The sequence below is a fragment of the Eulemur rufifrons genome, chromosome 23, assembly GCF_041146395.1.
Source record: "Eulemur rufifrons isolate Redbay chromosome 23, OSU_ERuf_1, whole genome shotgun sequence".
Taxonomy (NCBI): domain Eukaryota; kingdom Metazoa; phylum Chordata; class Mammalia; order Primates; family Lemuridae; genus Eulemur; species Eulemur rufifrons.
In genome coordinates, this window is record NC_091005.1 from 8,428,153 (window position 1) to 8,450,031 (window position 21,879).

Genomic DNA, 21,879 nt, shown 5'->3' on the forward strand with positions numbered 1-21,879 from the left:
CAATTGTTCCTCTTTCTTAAAAGAAAAGAAAATATTCATAGTAATCATTGTTTTCAAAAAGTACATTAAGATAAATTGCCCCCTCTCCCCCAGAAAAAAATGCAACATGTACAATCGCCTCACAATTTAACATATTGGTGAGAATAGTTTATATATATTATTACTCCCAACAGCTCTGACAACTTGTCTTAATACATATTAGCGTATACATCCTTTGTTAGACTCTTTAGGCTTACCCCTGAGCAATATTATTAATATATGCCAGCAGACAGCCTGATAACATCCTTTCAAAATATTTTTTAAAATCCCAATTAACGTAAAAGGTATACCAAGACTGAGAGAAGTTAAATAATTCATTGAGAGTTTCCATTGCTAATAAGTTGCAGAACGAGGAATCAATGCCAAGTCTATTTGGCTCAAATTCTGTGCTCTTTCCAAGCCTTGAAAATTTATTAAATTTGAATCAACTAAGACAACATTTCAAGCTGTTAGGAAAGCTATCTTCAATACAGATATATTAATGTATATATGTACATATATATGCTTTTTTACAATATAAAAATCTTGTAATATTATAAAAGGTAAGAACTTGCAATAACAAAATATTCCAAACTTTTGTTATCTCAAATAAATTTACCCCATTATATTTATTTCAAAATCATCTTATTTCTTGTTTGTTCATTAGCATTCCAAAATGAAACTACATGTGATGCAAATAAAAACCCTCATCATAGCTAAAAATACCCGTTTAGAGCCCATAAAAAGAAAAATGAGACCTGGGGTTTCTTTTTCCTTACTCAGTAAGTGGGTCACTTAATAGCCTCCCCTACCTTCTACAGCACTTTAAAGACTTCAAAGAACTTTCAAGTAATAATTTGAATCTCATAACAATCTTGTGTTGTAGCCAATGTGGGGATTATTATTTCCATTTTACAGATGAGGAAATGGATATTCACATAAAATAGGAGATTTATCAAAGAATATAGACACATTCAGGCCTTAAAATTTTATTGAGTGTATTCCAAATTGCATAGGTGTAAACTACTTTCGTATGTTGAAAATTAGAAAACAGGTCAATTAGTATATCACCAGTTATTGACATAGCTGTGGCTGGCTTTTTGTATCTATGGCTAATTGTTTTATTTCTAATGCAATTTTACTGGCAGGGATTGATGGATTCTCACCAGTGTACAGTATAATGGATAAGGGAAAGATGTCATAATTGTGGGTGACAGTGAGAATTTCAAAAATGCAAATATGTGGAATTCTAAGGGAAATGGCTAATGTGTGGAATTCACAAGTGTCTAATCAAATAGTTTGAACAGGATCAATTGCATTCAAAATCAAATATGCAAAAGTGCAATAGTTACATGAAGATAAGTTCTAGTATTAGAGGAAGGGGGCATATTCAAACTTTCTGTTACAAGAAAATAGAGTAGCCAGGTGCACTGATTTTAATTACAGAAACATCATCCTAACCACTATGACCATCATCAAGAATTGAATATGCATTTTGAATTTAGGTAAATAACTGAGCATTTTGTATATATCATACACTTTAATGCCCAGTCACCTACACATTAACTTTTTTCATAGCGTGTGCTTTGTATTTCGTATGTCATAGACTCATTGATTCTGCTATCATTATCACGCTACAGGTAAGGCAACAGATGTTAAGAATAGTTATGGGACATTTCAAATTACTTCAATTTCTAAGAGGCAAATGAAGACTCAAAACTATGATCTTAACTGTGTACTATACTTCCTCTTGACACAGAGAACTACAGAATTTAGCTATAAACAAAATCACTAGCACCCGAATCTTGAAAACTGGGTCTCCATGATTCAGGTAGACAGTGAGTCATGCAATTACCCTGTCTTACATGAGAATGCCAGATACCATACCTAAGACAATAAGGCCAATCCCAGACCCACCTCCCTTACTTTCACCACCCTCAACATGAAATAGAATAGAAGGAATTACTAAAATATTCCTTATATTTGTCAGAATTTCTTTAGAATTTAATATGACTGAAGTTATGGAGTAGAGAATTAACATCTATAGTATAGAGCAATTGGGAAAACCAGTTGCTCCAAATATGGTATGTTTTCAAATAGTGGAATAAAGCAACTCCTTTGGTTATCCATAAAGCCTCTCAATTGGGTAGGCAAAGTGAGAAATTAAAGCTTGGGCTATTTAGCCTCTTTTATATAATATTCATTAAGATTTTAAATGCCCATGATAGATTTCTTTGTTAGCATTTTTCATTATCTTTTCTTTATGGTCATTCTTCATTCAATATTCAATCTATGTGACAGCACTTGCAGCTAAGGTAATTTGAATTAAATTTTCAAGCAACATCTTTTTGTGTGTGTGTTTGTGAATTGCTATCAACTTGTTTCATTATGATCAACATATTTTCCATCCACTCTATTCCTTTATCCACTAATTTAGTAAGTTTATCAAAAAAGCAATCAAGTTTGTCTGGCATAACATGTCCTTTATAAATTTAGCATGGCCCCAGAGAATGTAATCTGCTATTTATTAACAAAGCAGGCAACAGAAGCACAGCTTTTTTTTTTTTTTTTTTTTTTTTTCCTCCACACTCCTCCAGGGGACTGTTGCAGAGACTGATTCCTGGTTTGAAAGAGGAATTCACAGTCTGTTCTCTGCAAAGGGGTAGGGCCCTGGGGGAAGGGGTGAGTAGTCTCTTCAAGCTCACACAGAAATCTCAATTTTTGAAACTGAATGGATTTATAAGGGACTATATCCCTGAGGTGAAATCAAGGGCTTTGAAGTGTCATGGATGTGGCATCTGAAATTGTGCAAGCTGGTCAGAGCCAGAGCTCACAGTGAGAGGCACAGCTCACAGTCAGCCTTGTTGGAACTGGAGGGGACCAGAAAGGTCCTGCCATCTGTCACACATTTTACGTATTAACCTTCTAATTGGCTTCATCATATTTTTTTCCTTAAACCTATTTAGCTCGATTTCCTTTAAAAAAAAAATTGCATTTTGTTAAATGGATTTTTAAAATCCTCCATTGTTTTCCTTGTTTTTATTAGGCTAAGGGAATACATAATTAAATAAACACAAGTAAAACGTCTTAAAAACTCTAGAAAATCAAGTAAGTTTATAGGTAGGTTAAATGAAATGGTTAATGTGAAAAAGCCTGCAAAATTTAAGTATCATTTCTCTAATTTTAGCCTATAGTGGGATTATTTGTTTAAAATGTAAAATGTGGTTTTCCACATACACATGTTCTGATTGAGCAAGTTAAGAAATGGGAATATGCCTTTAATAATGTCTTGGGATAAATCTGATAAAAGTGACCCTACACCTACTTTTTAGAAAAAGCAAATTAAAAAAAATTATTCTAAAGAACTACTGAATTTGAAGAAATTATTTTTATTAATTAATTTTAATTTTAGAATTACCAACTCTAGATATCATCTATTGAGTCTACCTAGACACACACACACATACACACAGACATACTGACTTTGGAATTTCCTAAGTATTCCTTAGAGATGGCATATGGCTTGAAATTTTTTCATCTATAATTCACCTATATCATATTGGAGCCCTATTAGTGTAGAGGTAAGGTGTGGGGGAGGGAGGTTATTCTAGAATCTTCTGATTAAATCTCAAGCTTTTAGTGGACATATGTCTCCAGGCTGTGATCTTCACAAGTTTTTCTCTATCTTGCTTTCTGCTGTGATAATGTTAATTGTTAACCTTTAGAAGGAGTCTTAGGACATTCTATTAAGGGTGTTTCCTGTTTGAAAGTGATGTGTAACATTTCTACTATTCTTCTTTTGGCCAGGCCCAGTTATATGGCCCCAACTAAATTTCAGTGGAAAAACTGAATATGCAATCTTCCTCTGAGCCTGCGAAGAATATTGGTAAGTAATTTGCCCCTGCGTCTAAAAATGTCCTGAAATAAACTAAATGCATATATCTCTGTAACTAAGACATAGCTCACTGTCTGAGTATGAAAGAAAACACAGAACAACTATAGAATCATGGAATATTGGCTCTGCAGTACCCTTTAGAGATCATCTTGTCAGAGGTCAGCATTTCAATAAATGAATTATATTCCTATACTCAGGAGCCTGTGTATGGAAAAACAATCATTAATATCATAAAGTTAAAAAAAAAACCAAAAAGGCAGAAAAAGAAAGATATTCAGATCTTTTGACTAAAGATATTTATTCTTTCAAAAATAGGAATAGTAAGTATTTATTTAATTTAGGTGACTTGAAAAAGTTACCTTATGTTTTAAGTTTCAAATGCTTATATGACTATGGAAATGATCAAGAAGTCATGTTCATATAACAACCACAACAACAACAACAAAAAAAACATTTAATTCCATAATCTCCTTGTAGTTTGAAATCCATAAAGTGCTATATATTTTCCAGTGGAAAATTATAAGAAAATGAAATAGACCATGTGTCTATTATATTTAAGTTATATGTATAGGTAACATTTTATAATAAAAAATATTAATGGACTACAGGTTATAGCTCCAACATGTAAAGAGCTGTCTATCTTTACAAAATGAAAAAGCTGGACGAACTTTTCTCAGACACTCCAGAGAACTAAATTCTCAGGGAGAACTGACACAATGTAATCTGGGGAAACAGGCACTTCCGGAGAGATATTGTCACAGTCTGCTTCCCAGGAGTAAAAGCTGTTGAATCCACCAACGGCTAGCTACAACTAAATAATAATTCCCACAAATTCGTGGAGTTAAGTATGACCTAGTCTGATAGGAAGAGACTCCTGGGGCAGCGGGAGAGCAGTCTTAGGAGAACCTTCATATTTTGCTGGGCTCTATCTCCAGAAACTTCACTAGGTTCTCATCACGGAGAGTCTACAGAGATTCCCTCCTGGCTCTAACAAGGGAAGAGGAGGAGTAATCCCTGTGAAAATACACAGAGTATAAAGGCCTACTCTCCAGAATAAAGTTCTTTTCCATAAAATTATTCCACTCATTTGAGGGAAGAGAATCCCACTCTAGCCCCTTCCATATTTCCTGTCTTACCTAGGGAGGGAGGAAAAGTCATTGTCAGCAGGGATCATGATTTCAAGTGCACAGATTGAGAATGTTGAAGTCAGGGAAAGGGGTAGATAATGGGGGCCAAAAGCAAAACAAAACAAAATAAAGAAACAAAAACTATACCTCTAGAGAAAAACTTGTGAATATCACAGGCTGGACACACAGATCTACTAACAGCTTGAGATTCAATTAGAAAAATAATTTAGAAGATTAAATATTAATAGAATACTCCCCCCTCCATACTTTACCTCTACATTAATAGGGATCCAATATGGTAATGGTAAATTACAGATGAAAAAGCTTCAAGCCATAGACTATCTCTATGGAGGAGTACTTAGGAAATTCCAAAGTCAGAGGGCAAGATAAAAAAACAAGCAAGAGTGAAAGAGAGAGAGAGAGAGAGAGAGAAGGGAGTGGGGGAGAAGGAAGGAAGGAAAGGAAGAGAAAAGGGGAAAAAAAAAAAACATTGATGGGTATGTCAAAAGGACACAGAAGTCCACTGAGAGTTCCTCATGGGCAAAGACAGAATAATCAAGCAACAGCATAAATAAAACAGCATTGGATTGTAACCTAAAGTATAAAATGAATCTTTATATGTCTATGTTGATATAAATAAATTGTTGAAGGAGTGAATAAAAGGAGACAGGGAGGTAAATCAAGCAGAAGAATTTAAAATAATTTGTGGAAACATACACCCCCCATGGAAGGGGGGCATAATTCCCCACTCCTTAAGTGTGTTGCACATACTGACCTCCTTCCACTGACTACAGTTGGAAAGAAGGATAAAAGAGTAACTTTATAAATGAGGAAACCTCACAAATACTATTAATATGTCAGGTAGCCGATGTCAACATCAATAAATCATGGTAATAGTATATACCTGTGATATGATGTGATGAAAATGGAATGTTACCTTTTTTGTCTTCCTCTCTAACACCAGGAGTCCCAGTCTAACTATGAGAAATATTTCAGACTAATCACAGCTGGAAGACATTCTATTAACAAAAGATGCTGAATAGTACTCCTTAAATCTTTGAAAGTCATCAAAATAAGGAAGGTCTCAGAAAATATCACGGTGAAGAAGTACGTAATAAGACATGATGACTACATACAATGTGGTATCCTAAATATGATCCTAGAACAGAAGACATTGGGTAAAAATTAAGGAAATCGGAATAAAGTATAGGCTTTAGTTATTAATAATTGATCAATATGTGTTTATTAATCATGAAGAATGAACCATACTAATGTAGCATGTTAATAGTGGAGCAAATTGGGTGTGGGATTAAAATGAACCCTATTTTATTTCATTCTTCCTGATTCTTCCAGTAACATTTGTAACATAACTTGCTGAATCAATCTCTCTCTCTTTCTCTCTCTTTTTTTCTCTCTCTCTCTCTCCCCTCACACCTCCCACCTCTGATTAATTTGACCCACAAGTATTTGTCTGTCTATAGATAGCTCTAGAATCACTCAAAGCACAGTTATATTTTATCTGACTGTGTTTCAGTGTATGGCATTTGCAGGTATACCCCAAGGGGCGTACACTTGCATGCATATGCCATACCACACTGAGGTCACTGGGTGGGGGTCACAGTAATATTATACAATGGCTATATGCCAAAAAAAAAAAAAAAAGCTTCAAGATACATAAATGTCAGCTCACAATATGTGTGATTTTGATCTAATCTCCAGCTCTGCTTTGCAAATTGGATATTTAATTTGAAAGAGTGTTGTGGTGTAGGTGGGTGTGTGCACCTAACTATCCAAATGTGCACATAGATCCATGTATTCAAAGGTGTGTCATTGTGAGATCACAAATTGATACTGAAAAAACATTTGCTAAAACTCAACACCTATTCAAGATACAATAAAAACATAGCACAAGGGAGATCTTTGCTATAATGGAATAATTTTGTATCTTGATTGCATTTCTGGATTCTTAAATCTACCTGTGATACAATGGCACAACATTATACATATAGCATATACCAATGTCAGCTTTCTGGGTTTGATACTGTACTGCCATCTTGTAGGATATAACATGAGGAAGACAGAGTGAAGGGTATGTAGAACTTCTTGTGAATCCACATTTTCCCAAGATAAAAAGTTAAAAACTATATATGCTGTGTATTCAGTATATTTTTGTATAATGCAAGACACTGAAGAACTGTGCTAAACACTGAGGGGAAGAAAACAAACTTTAAGTTCTATTATCTCTTTTATTCTATATTTATATTCAATATGTGTATTTTTTTTAAATTTTTCCAGATTTGGCAATTTTCTCCTCATAAACTTTAGGTGTATCTGAAAATCTAACTTGATTTAACTCAAAAATAATTTTCCAAGAACATTTCTCTAAAAGAACTGAATAATAGCTGCCTGTCTGGAGTAAGCAACAGAAAGAATCGAGCTGTTGGAAGATGTATCAGAACTTTTTTATTTGCAGCCAGGCTTATTCAGCAAACAGTGAGTTCAGTAGTGAGATAAGGAACCGGCAGACACTGCTTAACACAGAGTCAAAAGCCCCTAACCAACCTGATCAAAAACAGGATGTGGTGACAGAACAAGACAAGTTGGAGCTAAGATGGCAGAGGGAATTGGCCCCTTCTTGACCTTGCAGCTCATTATGCCCTAGTTATAATACATTAGCATGCTAAAAGAAACTCCCAGAAATACCCTGATAGTTCCTGGAGGGACCTTATAAAGTAGAGAAAGGGGAGGGTCCCAGTTCTAGGAAAGCATAGCCCCTTTCTAAAATTTAACATGAATATTCCTCCTCTGCTTAGCCTATGATACTCTGTTTGTGGAGTAGATCTACATTTCCTGAATAAAATTTGCTTTCACTGTACCCTGTCTACTCGCTCCTGAATTCTTTCTTGCGTGAAGCCAAGGGCTCACTTGGACCTGGAGTGATTCCCACCACTGGGAATTACTTTCCTGTGTCAGTAGTATTGCAGACTTTGTACTTACAACTGTCACAAGTTCAGACCATGCTCAGATCCCTTTCTTTTTCTTAATTACTTACCGATTTCATACTCAACAACTACTATCATGCTATGTAACACATGACTGCACAGTTTATTTGTCCTGGATAGGTTTTGCCAACTCATGATTGTTGGGACTGGGTGTAACCTGACTGGGTTCACATACTGAGCATTCCAAAACATTTTTTGCATAATTCCTTGTGTATCCTTCTTCTAATATCCAGAGTTTGATTATGGGAGTTTCTGTCCTTTTCTGTTCACAATACAAATGCAAAACTCATTTATGATTTAGGCAGATTTTTATTTATCCCTTATTCTTTTTCTCTTATCTTTTTATTTCTTTTATCTCTTATCCTTGATTCTGTATCTTTTATCTCTTCCTAAAGTATTTCCATATTATTTTTCCCGCCCTTCCTTCCTCTCATCCTTTCTTCCTTTTTTCTTCCTCTTTGTCTGTTTGTTTAATTTTCATTCTGTACAAAAGTATTTTTAAATTACTCCTACAATTATTTCTACTTCTACTACTACTACTACCATGGCTACTACCACTACTTTTAAATAATTTACATATGAGGAAATCTAAAATGGATATGATTATTTTAGTTTAGAAAATGCATATTTAATTTAAAAGATCTTTAGATTTATATGCATTTCAGCCATTAAAAACATTAAAAGTATTATTGTACATATTTGAATCCAAAATAATCAGTTGCAGGTAGAAGAAAAGTGGTTACAATTCTCTACCCATTAAAGAATTATTATCAAAAACAGACAATTATTGTATTTATATTTAAATACTGAGAAAGTAACATAATAGCTTGTGCATAGTGTGGTTGAATAAATATTTGTTGAATAAAACAATAAGAGCAATAAATAATTAAAGATGTTTAGAATTAATTGAGCTTATCAGTTATGAGTAGTTATCTAGCCTTGTTACCCTAATGATGCAGTGTTCATAATTAAGTTAGATTTGTAACCTTAGAAGCTTTAGTTTAGACTAAGATAACATATTTTTTATGACTAGATAATGTTTTGTGTTGTATTAACTCTTTCTCATTTGTTTCCTCTAATAATTATTTTAATATATTATGACATTATTTCTTTCTTCAGTCTACAGATGAATAATCTAAAACTGAGAGGACTTAAGAAAAATCTTCAAGGACAAGAAGCTACATTGAATCAAGATGAGATTTATATCTTCAAACTTGACTGCCCAGCTCTTTGAGCTGAGCCATGATGTGGAATATTCCAACTAAGTTTGAAGATATTTCTTTGATTAAAATGGTAAACATCTGTAGAAAGAAGACCAAACAAATCATTAAAGTTTTCAACTGACAAGCTGGTATACATCCTGACTTTTGGTTTACATCAAATGCATCATGAGAAGATTGTGTGTCCTTTTATCTGAATTCTGAAAGAGTTTTCCGTCACCTGCTATTTTGCATGGATGAATGATTTCCAAAGATTACGCTGTATCATTCACATATACCAGTTTTTACAGGCTGCCTGAGGTATTCAGCGCTCTAATGACTTTAGACCAAATGAAAAACAGACATAATAACATCAGAAACAGATGTTTTCCTATAAGATCCTTTGATTAAATCAGAGAAAATGGTATTATCGTGCTTTTAAAAAAATTAAGTCAACTTATTTTTTGAAAGAAATCCCACTCTAATACCAAATTCTTTTTGTCATTTCCAATGAACTCTCTGGTACCAGTCATGTCACCATAACTGCATTACTTTTTGTTTTTGTTATGTTGCATAAATGATTTAGATCCAGTTATTTTATGTTACTCTAATTATTAAAATTAGGTAGGCATCGTATAACACTTTAATGTATTTTATGTATGTTGGTAGAAAGAAATGACATTAAGCAGCACTAAGGATATGTATATTTTTACATAATGTTTTCAACATCTCCAAATGTTGTATTCTCAAAGGCGGCCACATAGATTTTCAAATAAATACAATATAAAATTTCAGTATCCTTCCTGGAGTTGCAAGCACTATAGTGACACAGATCATGTGGAACTTTGGGGAAATAAAAACCATACAGACTGGTTTTTAACAGTTCTCCCTCTTTCCAGAATTTACTCAAATCCCAGGGAACATACACTCAAAAACAAATTTATTCTTTTTTTACCCAAGAAATCCCCTACACAGTCTTACTAGTGGGCTTTTTGAGAAATAACAAAGGGGCCATTATCTTGCTGAGTTTAAGTGCTATCAATAAAATCTTCTCTATTTACACTAATCTTCTCTATTTAGAAAAGATACAGAGTGAAAAAAAAGAAAGGGGGAAGGGAAAGGAAGGCCAGCTCTCCCAACCACAAGCTTGGTGTCAAATATGTTTGGAATATCTTTTGTGTTAGAGATACAACCATCCTCTTATGCCTACTTAAAGCCCCAGATCCAAGACTATATAGTGAAATGTTACACATCACAACTCAAAAATGAAAAAAAAATTATAATTGCTCTCATCTTGCTCATTTCCCTGTCTATTTTCTAGTCACAAATGAAAGGAAGGGTGCAGACATATTTAAAATTATAGGTTATTTTGACTCTTCTAGTTTGCTTTGTTTCTTTTTTATTTCTTCTCAAACCATTATTTTATTGATTTCAATTAAAAAATCATTTATTAAATCATGTATTTACACCACTATTGTCTCACAGGTAATTATTTATCCTCTGGTCATAATCAAATACTTTTGGTATTTATTTTATAGTTAGTTTTTTTTCCAGCTCTGCTTATTGGAAACACTTTTAAGTTGGCTCTTGTGTCCCAATAAACTTACCTTTCTAAAAAAAAAAAAAAAAAAACATTTTATTTCCTGGCAATTCAAGAAGATCTAGACCCACATTCAATTTGTATTCTCCCTGCCCAAACTGTGCAATCGATTTTTTTCTGCAAGGAGTTTTTTTTTTTTTCTTTTATTAGAGAATGATATTTAGAAGACATTATTTAGGCTTTAAGTATGCTCATTGCTATTGGGACATCACTACTTCTAGGCCTTCTGAGAAAATGGAGTTATAGAAAATATGTATATACACAAAAAAATTCATATACATGTATTTCAATATGTTTTGTATCTACATATCTATTAAAATAAATAAGAGTTTACAGTGATATTGCAGACTCTAATATAGCACCACCTAATTTATTCTAGCAGTCTCCTTACTTGTCATGTCTTTCTGTGACAGTGAGGATTCCAGCACGTGGTATTTCTATTGTGTTCACTTATTTAACATCAGGATAAATGTAAAGTTATTTCATAATTGCTAAATGGTGACAGAGACATTTATAAATATATTAGAGTGTTTATGTCTAATTCTTTTTGCTGTTAGCCTTAGGTATTTTGACAACACATTCTTTTCCAAAGTTATTTAGGTTAGCTCCTGTCTTCCTTAACTCTTTCAAAGTGCTATCTATTTTTAATAGTTAAATACATTTGTCACAATCTGCATTATACCCTGGGTTAGCCGCAATAACCTGGTTGATATTTTTTTGTTTTTTTTGGCTCTAGGAGTATTCTCTAGCGATTGGGGAGGGGTGAATTTTCTACATAAATGAACATGCCATATGCAAATTGAGACAGTCTTTATTCTTCTTTTCCAATTTGTCTGTTTTCTTTCTTTTCCTATCCCTGTTGTACTTGCGAAGATTTCCAGTGTGATGTTGAACACAAGTGGTGAGAGATCTTCTTTGCCTTATTACTAGATTTAGAAGAAAGGCATCCAGCCTCTCACCATTTAGTATGATTTTAGTTATAGATGCCTTTTGTTGGGATTCTTATTTTTTATATGGTCTGTAATCTTATGTTCTTTAACATTGGACATTTTTTAATAGGGCAGTAGATACTAAGTAAATATCATTGCTTTTTAAATCTTTATACATGAGCACATCTTTCCTTCTACTTGGCTTTGGTGTGGGGATTTGTGTTAATCTACTCAGGAACTAGACTAGGTTTGATGTTTTTGATGCATTGGGAGATGGGAGGAGCCTGTAGACTGATAATTCTCTTTTGGGTCTTTGCTGACTCCACTAAGAATGCCTTTATACGACACTGAGAAAAAATAGCTATAATATTTTCTAGCTTCTTCCAGTAAGAAGTAGACTCTATTTTTCTAAACCATGAATCTGAGCTGGCATTGTTATTTGCTTTGGTCAATAGAAATGGAAAATGATGGTCTTAGGCCTCAAGAAACCTTACAATTTCCACTGTTGATGCTCCTGGGAACTCTGCAACTACCACTATGTGCATGAATCCAGGCTAGTTTGCTGTATGATCTGAGGCATATGGCCTAGTTCTTCTGTCCCCTGGCCAACAGGCAGCAAGTTGCCAGTCAACTGTCAGATACAAGAATGAGGCCTTCAAACATAGACTGAAGGCAAATGCATGAGTGAATCTAGCCAAAGCCAGCACAAAAACTGCCCAATGAGCACAGAAAAGATTGGCAATCCTCAGAATTGATCATAGGGATAGGTGGTAGTTGCAATAGACCCTTTCAATTTCTCATTTCTCTCCTATTTTTCAACATCCAGAACTGGAAGGGATTTTCTCTTGCTTAAATTACAAATCCACTTATGTTATATTTAATTTTTTGCCTGGTATATGGCTCTTGTCTCTCAATTATTGAGAGAGGATTTTTATAATATTGAAAACTCTGGTTTTTCTCCACAGAGCCTGCTTTCAAGACAATTGATTCACTGTAGACAAATCTGTCTATAAAATTTAAAATTCAGACATAAGCAATGGACCATTTGTCTGAGCTGGATGCTCTGAAGCAGTGGAAGCATTGATTTTAATGGGTGTGGAAAGCTGGAAATATGTGGATTAATGATCCAAGAAGCATTGGTTCAATATCACGTAAGTATTATCCATATTATCATTTGCTAGCCACAGTGATTTCTTTCATTCTTTCCCAGTTATTTCTATCGCTAATTCATGACTTTCCATTCTGTTCTCTCCTAACTTGATCTTAACTTAGGTTATTGCAGGTATTTGTTCCAAAAAAGTCTTAAATAGTCTTTTAATATCTGAAATAATCAGTAAAAACAGGTAGTTACCAGGGTATTTGTTGCCAATTATATTTTCTCAATTTGTAGTTGACACTACTTTATACCAAATATTTAGAATCTTTTCTTATTGCTTTTGTTTTACTTCGTAGAAACTCCTTAAGTAGAACATACTTTCTTTTATCTACACAGGTGTTAGTAACAGAGGATGGGGTTGTTAGCTCACTAATAATTTATCAAGAGAATATATTTTACAATATCTACTCAGCTTTTCTTATGAAAAACACATGTCCTTTAAAAGTCCCACATCAACGTCAGGGTAGAGTCCATGAACCTGCAGCCTCAAAGCCACATGTGGCCCTCCAAATCCCCAGATGTGGCCCCTTGACCACATTTCACAGAGCAAATCCCTTTATTAAAAGGATTTGTATTGTAAAATTTGGATTCAGAGAAAAGGTTGCACTCAAGGATCCAGAAGGCCACATGGATGCATGTGGCTGCTCACAAAGTTACTGACCTTGTTACTAGTCACATCCCATTAAACTAAGTCCTCAAAAACACATTCACTCCCCACACATACAAAGAGCATACAAAGAGTGATATGTGTGTGTGTGTGTGTGTATATATATGTGTGTGTGTGTGTGTGTGTGTATATCTAGTGTATTGCAGTGCTATTCTCTGCTTTGTCTTATTTGGCAAAGTCTATATGTATTTTTAAGATAGCATTTTTCACTTTCCTTTTGACTTCCTCAGGCTCACAATAAACTCTTTCTCTATGACAGGAAAACATTTTCACATAACTTCATAAACTCATAGTATGGGATATGGTAATTGTCCATTCACATGTTAGAGTCTTTCAAGGAAAGAGGCCTAGTCATATTATTCTTCATTTAGAGAGCACCTGGAACACTGTAGTCTTGTTATTTTATAAAGTTACAAGCACCAAGGAATGCCTACCTTGCTTTTGGCTCTCTTCCCATCATCAAGCATAGGTCTTGACACCTAATAAAAAAATCAATGAATACTTGATGAGTGAGTTAGTTTGTGCATTATGTATAAAAGTAATGAGCAAAATATAGCAAATACAGCCCCTGCTTCATGGAACTTATGGATCATTAATGAAGAATAGAGATCAAAACAGAACATTCAATTAAAAAATAAAAACAGAACTGAAATTAGAAAGCTATATAGAAAACTGTGTTGAGAGGTCTATTTAAAAAAAAAAAGAGCTATCCAAGCATAGCATATGAAAGCTTAATAATTCAGTCGGCCCTCCATATTCATGCGTTCTACGTCCATAGATTCAACCACCGTGAATCAAAAATATTTGAAAAAAAATTGCATCTCTACTGAACACATACAGACTTCTTTTCTTGTTATTATTTCCTAAACTATACAGTATAACAACTATTTATATAACATTTACATTGTATTAGGTATTATAAGTAATTTTGAGATGATTAAAGTATGCAAAAGGATGTGCATAGATTATATGCAAACACTGTATCATTTTTTTTTTTATTGGGGATTTGAGCGTGTATGGATTTTGTTATCCACAGAGGTCCTGGAACAAATCCCCCATGGATACTGGGACATGACTGTATTTGGGTAATATCGAATATAGCATTACAATGAAATAAAAGCAAAATCAAAACACAAAGCACATATGACTTTAGATAGAAATATATCTCATAGGGCCAAGATATATTACCATAAATGTTCATTAAGAAAATAAATAATACATGGAGATCAAATATTGATATCCTATCACATTAATTGTTGAATTCATTTTAAAAATAAGTGTGCATTTTAGCATGTATCTTCTATCACTCCACATGTATTATCACTAAAGATTAAACAAAGTATGCTGTTTGTAGCAGTGAAGGATTATTGGTAACTTCATGGACTGGAGTCATGAGCCATTGTTTATACTCCTGAACTCTTTGGGTAAGTCAATTCTTCAGACATTCGCTGAACACTTGCTATGCAGAATGCGTTGTTGTAAGTGATAGGAATTTAGTGTGATTTTGGGATTAGTGAAATAGTGGCTGAACTTTTATTTCTAGCTCAGGTATGAGAGACCCGAAATATTCTAAACATGAGCCTAAAAGGGCAAGCGTACTGTAAAACTCTGATAGTCTCTATCCCTTTTAAATGTCAGTAGTAAGAAAGGAATAGAGATTCTTTGAATCTCTATTCTGTGAACTAAGTTTAGGTGTAGGGTATCATGTCCCCAAAGACAAGTACAAATCAGCATAGATCAGCATACCAACAAAGTGGAATTTAAAAGTCAGAGACCTAGGACCATCTGAAAAGTACAGTTATGGTATGGCAAGAAAGCCAGACAAAGGAAAATATGAAACATGTTTCAGATAAGAAGGGCAGGCTCTTTATGAAGCAAGAAATACTTACCCTTGCAAATGTGCTTCTACCTATTATTAAATGATTAAGGCTCAAAGACTTGTCATTTACGAATATATAGCAAAGAGAACACTATAGGTCAAACAAGAATGTGATTAAAAATGTCAACATAGACTCTTGGAACAAACCTCCTAATTGCAGGTATAAATTATACCAGGTACTTCTATTGTTCTCAACAATTGAATAAAAGAACAGAAATGATCATACATCAAAAACACAGAAATTAAGAATTTCTCCATTGGATTAGTGTATTTTTTCTATTTGCCTATCTGGATTAGTGTATTTTTTCTATTTGCCTGTCTTGTTTCCATTCTCCTATATTCGGAAAAAAAACCTTAAGGTTTCACTAAAGGTCTAACACCTCTCCTACTTAGTCCATGGAGTTAGGATCTTTCCCCAACCTCACTCTATCCTGTTTAAAAGAAAAGTACATGACCTACACTTGAGAAACGAAAGTCTGACTCAGACATAAAGATATGAGCTGAAATAGTCTTTATGAAACAAAACTCTAGAATTTTGTAAGAAGAAGGTGGAAAATAACTCCTTTCTTTCTAGAGAGATACTAAAAAACAATTTCTCTTTTTTCACTCCATTCAGAGATGAGAAAGTTTGCAGCAAGAACTTCACCATTCAATTTACCATTGTTGGAGGATGGTATTAAGTTGCCAAGAACACCACTCAGAGATAGAGAAACTAACTGTGGTACTTTTATTTGCATAAATGCAAATAAAATTATGTTCTTCCCTGTATCTATTTCTTATTGTAATGTGACTTTGTATCTCCCACTGTCAATACAAGTCAAATTCTCCCACTCCTTGTATCTAAGTTAGTCTAGTGACTTTCTTTGACCAATGGAATGTGGCAAAAGTGTCACTGGACCAGTTCCAAGCCTAAACAATTATTAATAAAATTATCTAGAAATTAAACTGAAGAATTACATTAAAATTTAATACAGATGAAAAGATATTTGGAGAATAGTCAAGGAAACTTATCTATGAAATGGAAATTACCACCAGGCACATTTATTAATTGCAGATATTTAAATATATCACAAGGCCCCAAAAACCTGCAAATAAGAAACAAAAGTTAATTGTTCTCTGCTTGTGGTTCTTTGAACTGTTCTCTACATCATAGGGCTAGATGTTTTTCCGTTTGCATTCTTATTTTCATAGAAAAACATCTGTCCTTCCTCAATTTGGATACTCTACATTCTTCACACTGTGGTGTTCAGTAATTTTACCCAATGCTCTAAGTTGATTACCTTTTTTAGCTCCACAAAATTAGACTTTTGCAAAGTCTAATATCCTTATAGTGATATGTCCTTGAAAAAATCGCTTTAATATGAAATTTGAGAAGTCTTTTGATAACCACTGGTGCTATGTGGAAGTATCAGACATTAAAAAAAATCATCAAGGGCAATTTCTATATGGAATGTTAGCATAGTGGGACAAAGGAAGAAGAAAAATTGCCACTTTTAATTAATTTAATGAAGTTGAAAGCTATTGGTAGAAAATAATATTTTCAGCACCTAGGACACAAATTAAATTCTGCATTTTATACTATCTGAATATTAAGCATGCTTTATACAATGTGACTCTATTTATAAAAGAAATTCAATTGAATTAATTAAACCCTATTTAAAAATGAAAAAATATAATTTTTGCCCATAAAACAGTGCTTCAAATTGTTTGACTTTATTCTTTCAGACTTTTTCAAGTTTTTGTAGCTGTGTATAGACACAAACTTTTGGGAGAACGCTGCGCTGTCAAACAATGGCAAATAAATATTCTGTACTTATTACCAAAATGTGTTAGTACAGTTAACTTACAGTGTTGCTGATGACTCATTGAATGCATTAGTCTAATGCTATTTTCTTTCTTTCCTGGTTTGGAGTCATTAAGAGAGCTCTTGTTTCTATTAGATTGTGAGAACTATTTCATATTAAATTGTAAGTTTGCAGAACGTTTGTTTTACTTTTTGTTGACATCATGTCTTTCAATGTGCCTTGCATAGGAAAGATATCATAAGATGTGAGTTGAATAATACTAAATTTGTTATTTTCTTCAAATCTGAAACTATTCCACAATGAGTAGCACACAGGAGTAAGACAAAATTTGAACCTAGTAACCCTGGCTCTAGGGAAAGTCTTTGATAGCTCTGAATTTGCTTTCTCAACTACAGGGTGAATACAATGGCCTAAATCTTACCCACAGTACAAGGTTGTTTTAAAGATAAACAGCGGTAAAGGCTTGGAACTATTCAGTCTCTTATCACATGAAAAGCGATGTCAAATTGAAATACTTAATGGTATTATTGTCTCTCCAAAATCTGAGTCTTTAGATGATATGTATCACATCATTGGTAAAACAAGGAATGTAATTATTCATGCAAAGCAGATCAAGCAAGTTGTGATTCTGTTTGTAAAATATATCACTCTTAGAATATATATCGATGTCAGTGTGTCACAGAAATATATATTCTAAGAGAATGTGCATCTATCTCTCTTGATATCAACGTTTAATGTTATTTCGTATTTTAAAGGACTGTTTGAAGAATCAAAAGTAACATTCATGTAGGCTTTATCAACCCAACATATTCTGAATGCACAGTTGTTGATATAATTATTGTTTCTAGTTTTTAGAAGGTCAGTACTTTACATGAAATTAAAAAAATGAAGTAATTGCGTATAGGATAATTAAGGTGGAAGTTTCTGTGAAAAGAAGTCATCTAAAGTGTTAATTCTAATAAGTAAAGACAAAATTAAAAGGTGAGTGTGGAGTCGTGTCATAATAGTATCATGATGAAAATTGCAGAATCAGATAATGCGGAAATAAAACATTAGGCTTCTAGTTCAACAATGCACATGGTTAACTACCTCCAATGTAGTGTCTCTCAAATTCACATAAAAGAAAAAATAGATTAATTATTAATAAATATAATACGTACAACTATGAAAAGAAACATTAATGTCCCAGAACAAGCAGTAATCATCTAATGCCCAAAACCAGAAAGGTCCTATATAATGGGCATATTATTTTTAAAAATTACTCAGATGCTGTCACGTGACATTGAAGCCATAGCAAACCATGAAGGTAAGGTAGTTTATACTTCCTCCATCACCTGCCCCTGCCAAGAACTAACAGAAAAGTAGATAATTATCTCTCCCACAAGAGGGTTATTGTGTAGGTTGCTAGAATCCTGTTATGTCTTCCTCTTCTAATGTGTGCTGATCTATTTAAAGAAAAGTTAATTGACAGGAAAGTGACCTAAACAGTCGTTCAAAATTATTGCATGAAAAAGTTGCATCTAGTACCTATGCCTTCTTTATCCCTGATACTACTGGAGAATAAATTTCCCATTGGTAACTGACTTGTAATAATGATTAATAATAACACAAAATCAAAATTTTATCCAAACCATAATAAAAATTTTAATAGGCATGCATGTATTTGTTATCTTGATCTTACTTCTCATGTTAGAATGAGCCCCATTATCTTCTTGAGAACATATAATTGTTTAACCATGTAGAAAATGACCAGAAGTGCCCATGAACACCAAATTATTTCTCAAAGAAAGACCAATTTCCAGCTTATTAATTCAATATTTATCTTTGTCCAACTTTCCAACACAGAATCCCCTGCCCAACTGCATGCAACATTCAAGAGCTTTAAGGCTAAGGCAGAGATTATAAAAACAGATGGCATTTAAAAACCCACTTCAAATTAAATACTTCATTTGAAAGGAGAGACAGAAAGGAGGTGGACACACAGGTAAATGGTAGTTTAAACACATATATGCCCACAAATGTCATCATGCATGCCATCTGTAATTGTTGGATGTAAAATATTTATTTATCTATCTCCTTTCTATGCATATGAAGCTCTTAAAACTATAATACATAGTGAGCACTTTGAATTGCTAGGAGTATTCCTAGGAGCAAGTAGTCTCTGGAGTCAGTTTATGTATCAATAGCTACAAATCCTGCGCCACCCCCCCCCCTTTAATACCTGGGAAAACTTGAGACTATTATTTGATCTTGTGCCTTGCCTTATCTCATCTGGGCAATGAGGATACAAATAAATTCCACCATATTTGATGTAAGATTTAAGGATTAAATAAATAAAAGTTACTTAGAATCATGCCTGAAGAGACACATAAGGTCTTTATAAAAGTTATCTATTCTTTTATATTCCCAGAGCCCAGAACAGTATTTGGCCTGTTCTTTATTTTCTCTATTTACTTGATCTTCCTTTCAATTCAATATTTTGCTTTGTTTTGGAGTTGTCTTTCCCATCTTGCATTTTCTCCATTATTCTCAGAAACAAGAAGGGCTATGACACTGTAAAACAGGTATCTTGAGTAATATCTGGAGACTGGTGTCCTCTTTCCTGCTGGAGTCCAGAGACAATCAAAGAAAGGGTATGGTAGGGGAAACCAAATCACAAAAGCAGGCCAACCTCACTGTCCTATCAATCCGAATGTGCTATGCAGATGAGATGCTCTCTTCTAAAAATCTATCAATTTTTAGAATTTATTCATGGATTAGAACTTGGTGAAAGACATGAACATGGAACTATGCTATTTCTTTATATAGATCCTGCCCAGGGGACGCAAGAGGTGACTGATCTCTGAATTTTACCTATGGGCTGTGGAGCAGATATTATGTCTCCCCAGCCTCATACAATCTATTGAAGTTCAGAGTTCAAACATTTTCATTCTTTTTTTCATAGCTTTCTTGATGTATAATTGATAAACAAAAAACTGCATATATTTAATATATACAATTTAATGTATACAAACACCTGTGATATTGTCACCACAATCAAGATAATGAATATATCCATCACATCATATCCAGTTTGTATTTTCCAGATCCATCTATGTTGTTACAAACAGTATGATTTCCTTCTTTTGTTAAGGCAAATATAATATGCCACTATATATCACATTTTCTTCATTCATTTGCTGTTGGATGTTTGTATTGCTTCCATATCTTAGCTATTGTGAATAATTATGAAGTCAAAATGGAGGGGCAAATATCTTTTTGAGATCTCTTGAGATTCCAGTTTCAATTATTTTGGATATATATCCAAAAGTGGGATCGTTGGATCATATGTTAGTTCTATTTTTAATTTTTTAAGGAACAGCTATACTGTTTTCCTTAGTGACTATACCATTTTACATTCACACAAAGGGAACATTAAGTACTTAACTTGGTAAACAATGTATATAAATTGTTCATGTATTGTCTTTAATCTGAAATAGTCTAAAAATAACCAAAAAAAGAATGAAAACAAATAAAATGAAAATTAAACAGGTTGCATACTTACTACACTGGGCACTGTGCCTTGTACGTGCCAGACCCTTTTATGTTCATAGAATTACAAAATATCATGACTTTGAATTCTTGCAACAACCTTGCCATGTAGGTACTCCTCTAAGTATTGTCATTTTATGTAAGAAGAGTCTCAGATTACAAAATTAATTAATGAATTAATAATGCATAATCTCACTGGACTATAAGTCTCGGCCTGGATTCTGCTCCTGGTTTATCTAATACTGAAGTTCTGGCTCTAGACTACTATATAATATGTCTGTCCTCAAAGCCCAGCTCACAAAGTAATCTTGTTGGTTACTCCATCCTCCTCTATACCTTGTGATTAAAATATAGTCTCTTCTTCTTTTGGTGGAAGAGCAGTCAAGAAGATAAGTGCTAGAATTAATACTTAAATCTTTGAATGCTATTTTTTCTTATCATTCTCATCAGCTAAGCTGCTAAAAACTCAGAACAAGCATCGTTCATCTCCATGAGGACATTGTTTTATTTGGTCAAACTCTGAGTTCTCACTCACTTCACTTTTCTGGTCATAGTAATGCAAATATTCTGTATTTTTATTATTTTTATTTTATCTTTACTTTGATTCTCAAAAGAGGATGCATGCGTACAGCTGATGTGTATGTTTATGCATGTGATTATATGTATATGTATAATATATACAATGTAATTTATATATTATATATCTACACAATTAACTGACCTAATTTATTTTATTCCTACTGTTCATTATCATTCAACAGTGACATCTATACTTTTTCCTCTGATAATAATTCTTTTATCAGTGATTCTTCCAGACTTAACTGGAATTGCATAATATGTTAAAATTCAAATAAAGGGAAATGAGCGCACATAACTCTTACTTCTAAAAAAGATGCCATGCTTAAAATTGCCACCACATTCTTCCTAACGAAATCTGTGAGGTTTGACTATTGGAAACAATACATGAAATATAATGAAATGAAATTTTTAAATTGATAAATGCAATTGCTAAATTAATCAAATAACACCAATAATCAAAATATATTTGAATTTTTCACCCTACTATACACA

At 33.4% G+C, this 21,879-nt stretch overlaps 1 long non-coding RNA gene across 1 annotated transcript in view; it reads right to left on the reverse strand.

Moving 5' to 3' along the window:
- LOC138374004 (uncharacterized) overlaps positions 1-21,879 on the reverse strand; it is a 73,978-nt gene that overhangs the window by 48,600 nt on the left and 3,499 nt on the right. The window contains exon 2 of the long non-coding RNA XR_011231304.1: positions 14,028-14,072. This is a non-coding gene — a long non-coding RNA (uncharacterized lncRNA). The remainder of the gene's footprint in view (positions 1-14,027; positions 14,073-21,879) is intronic.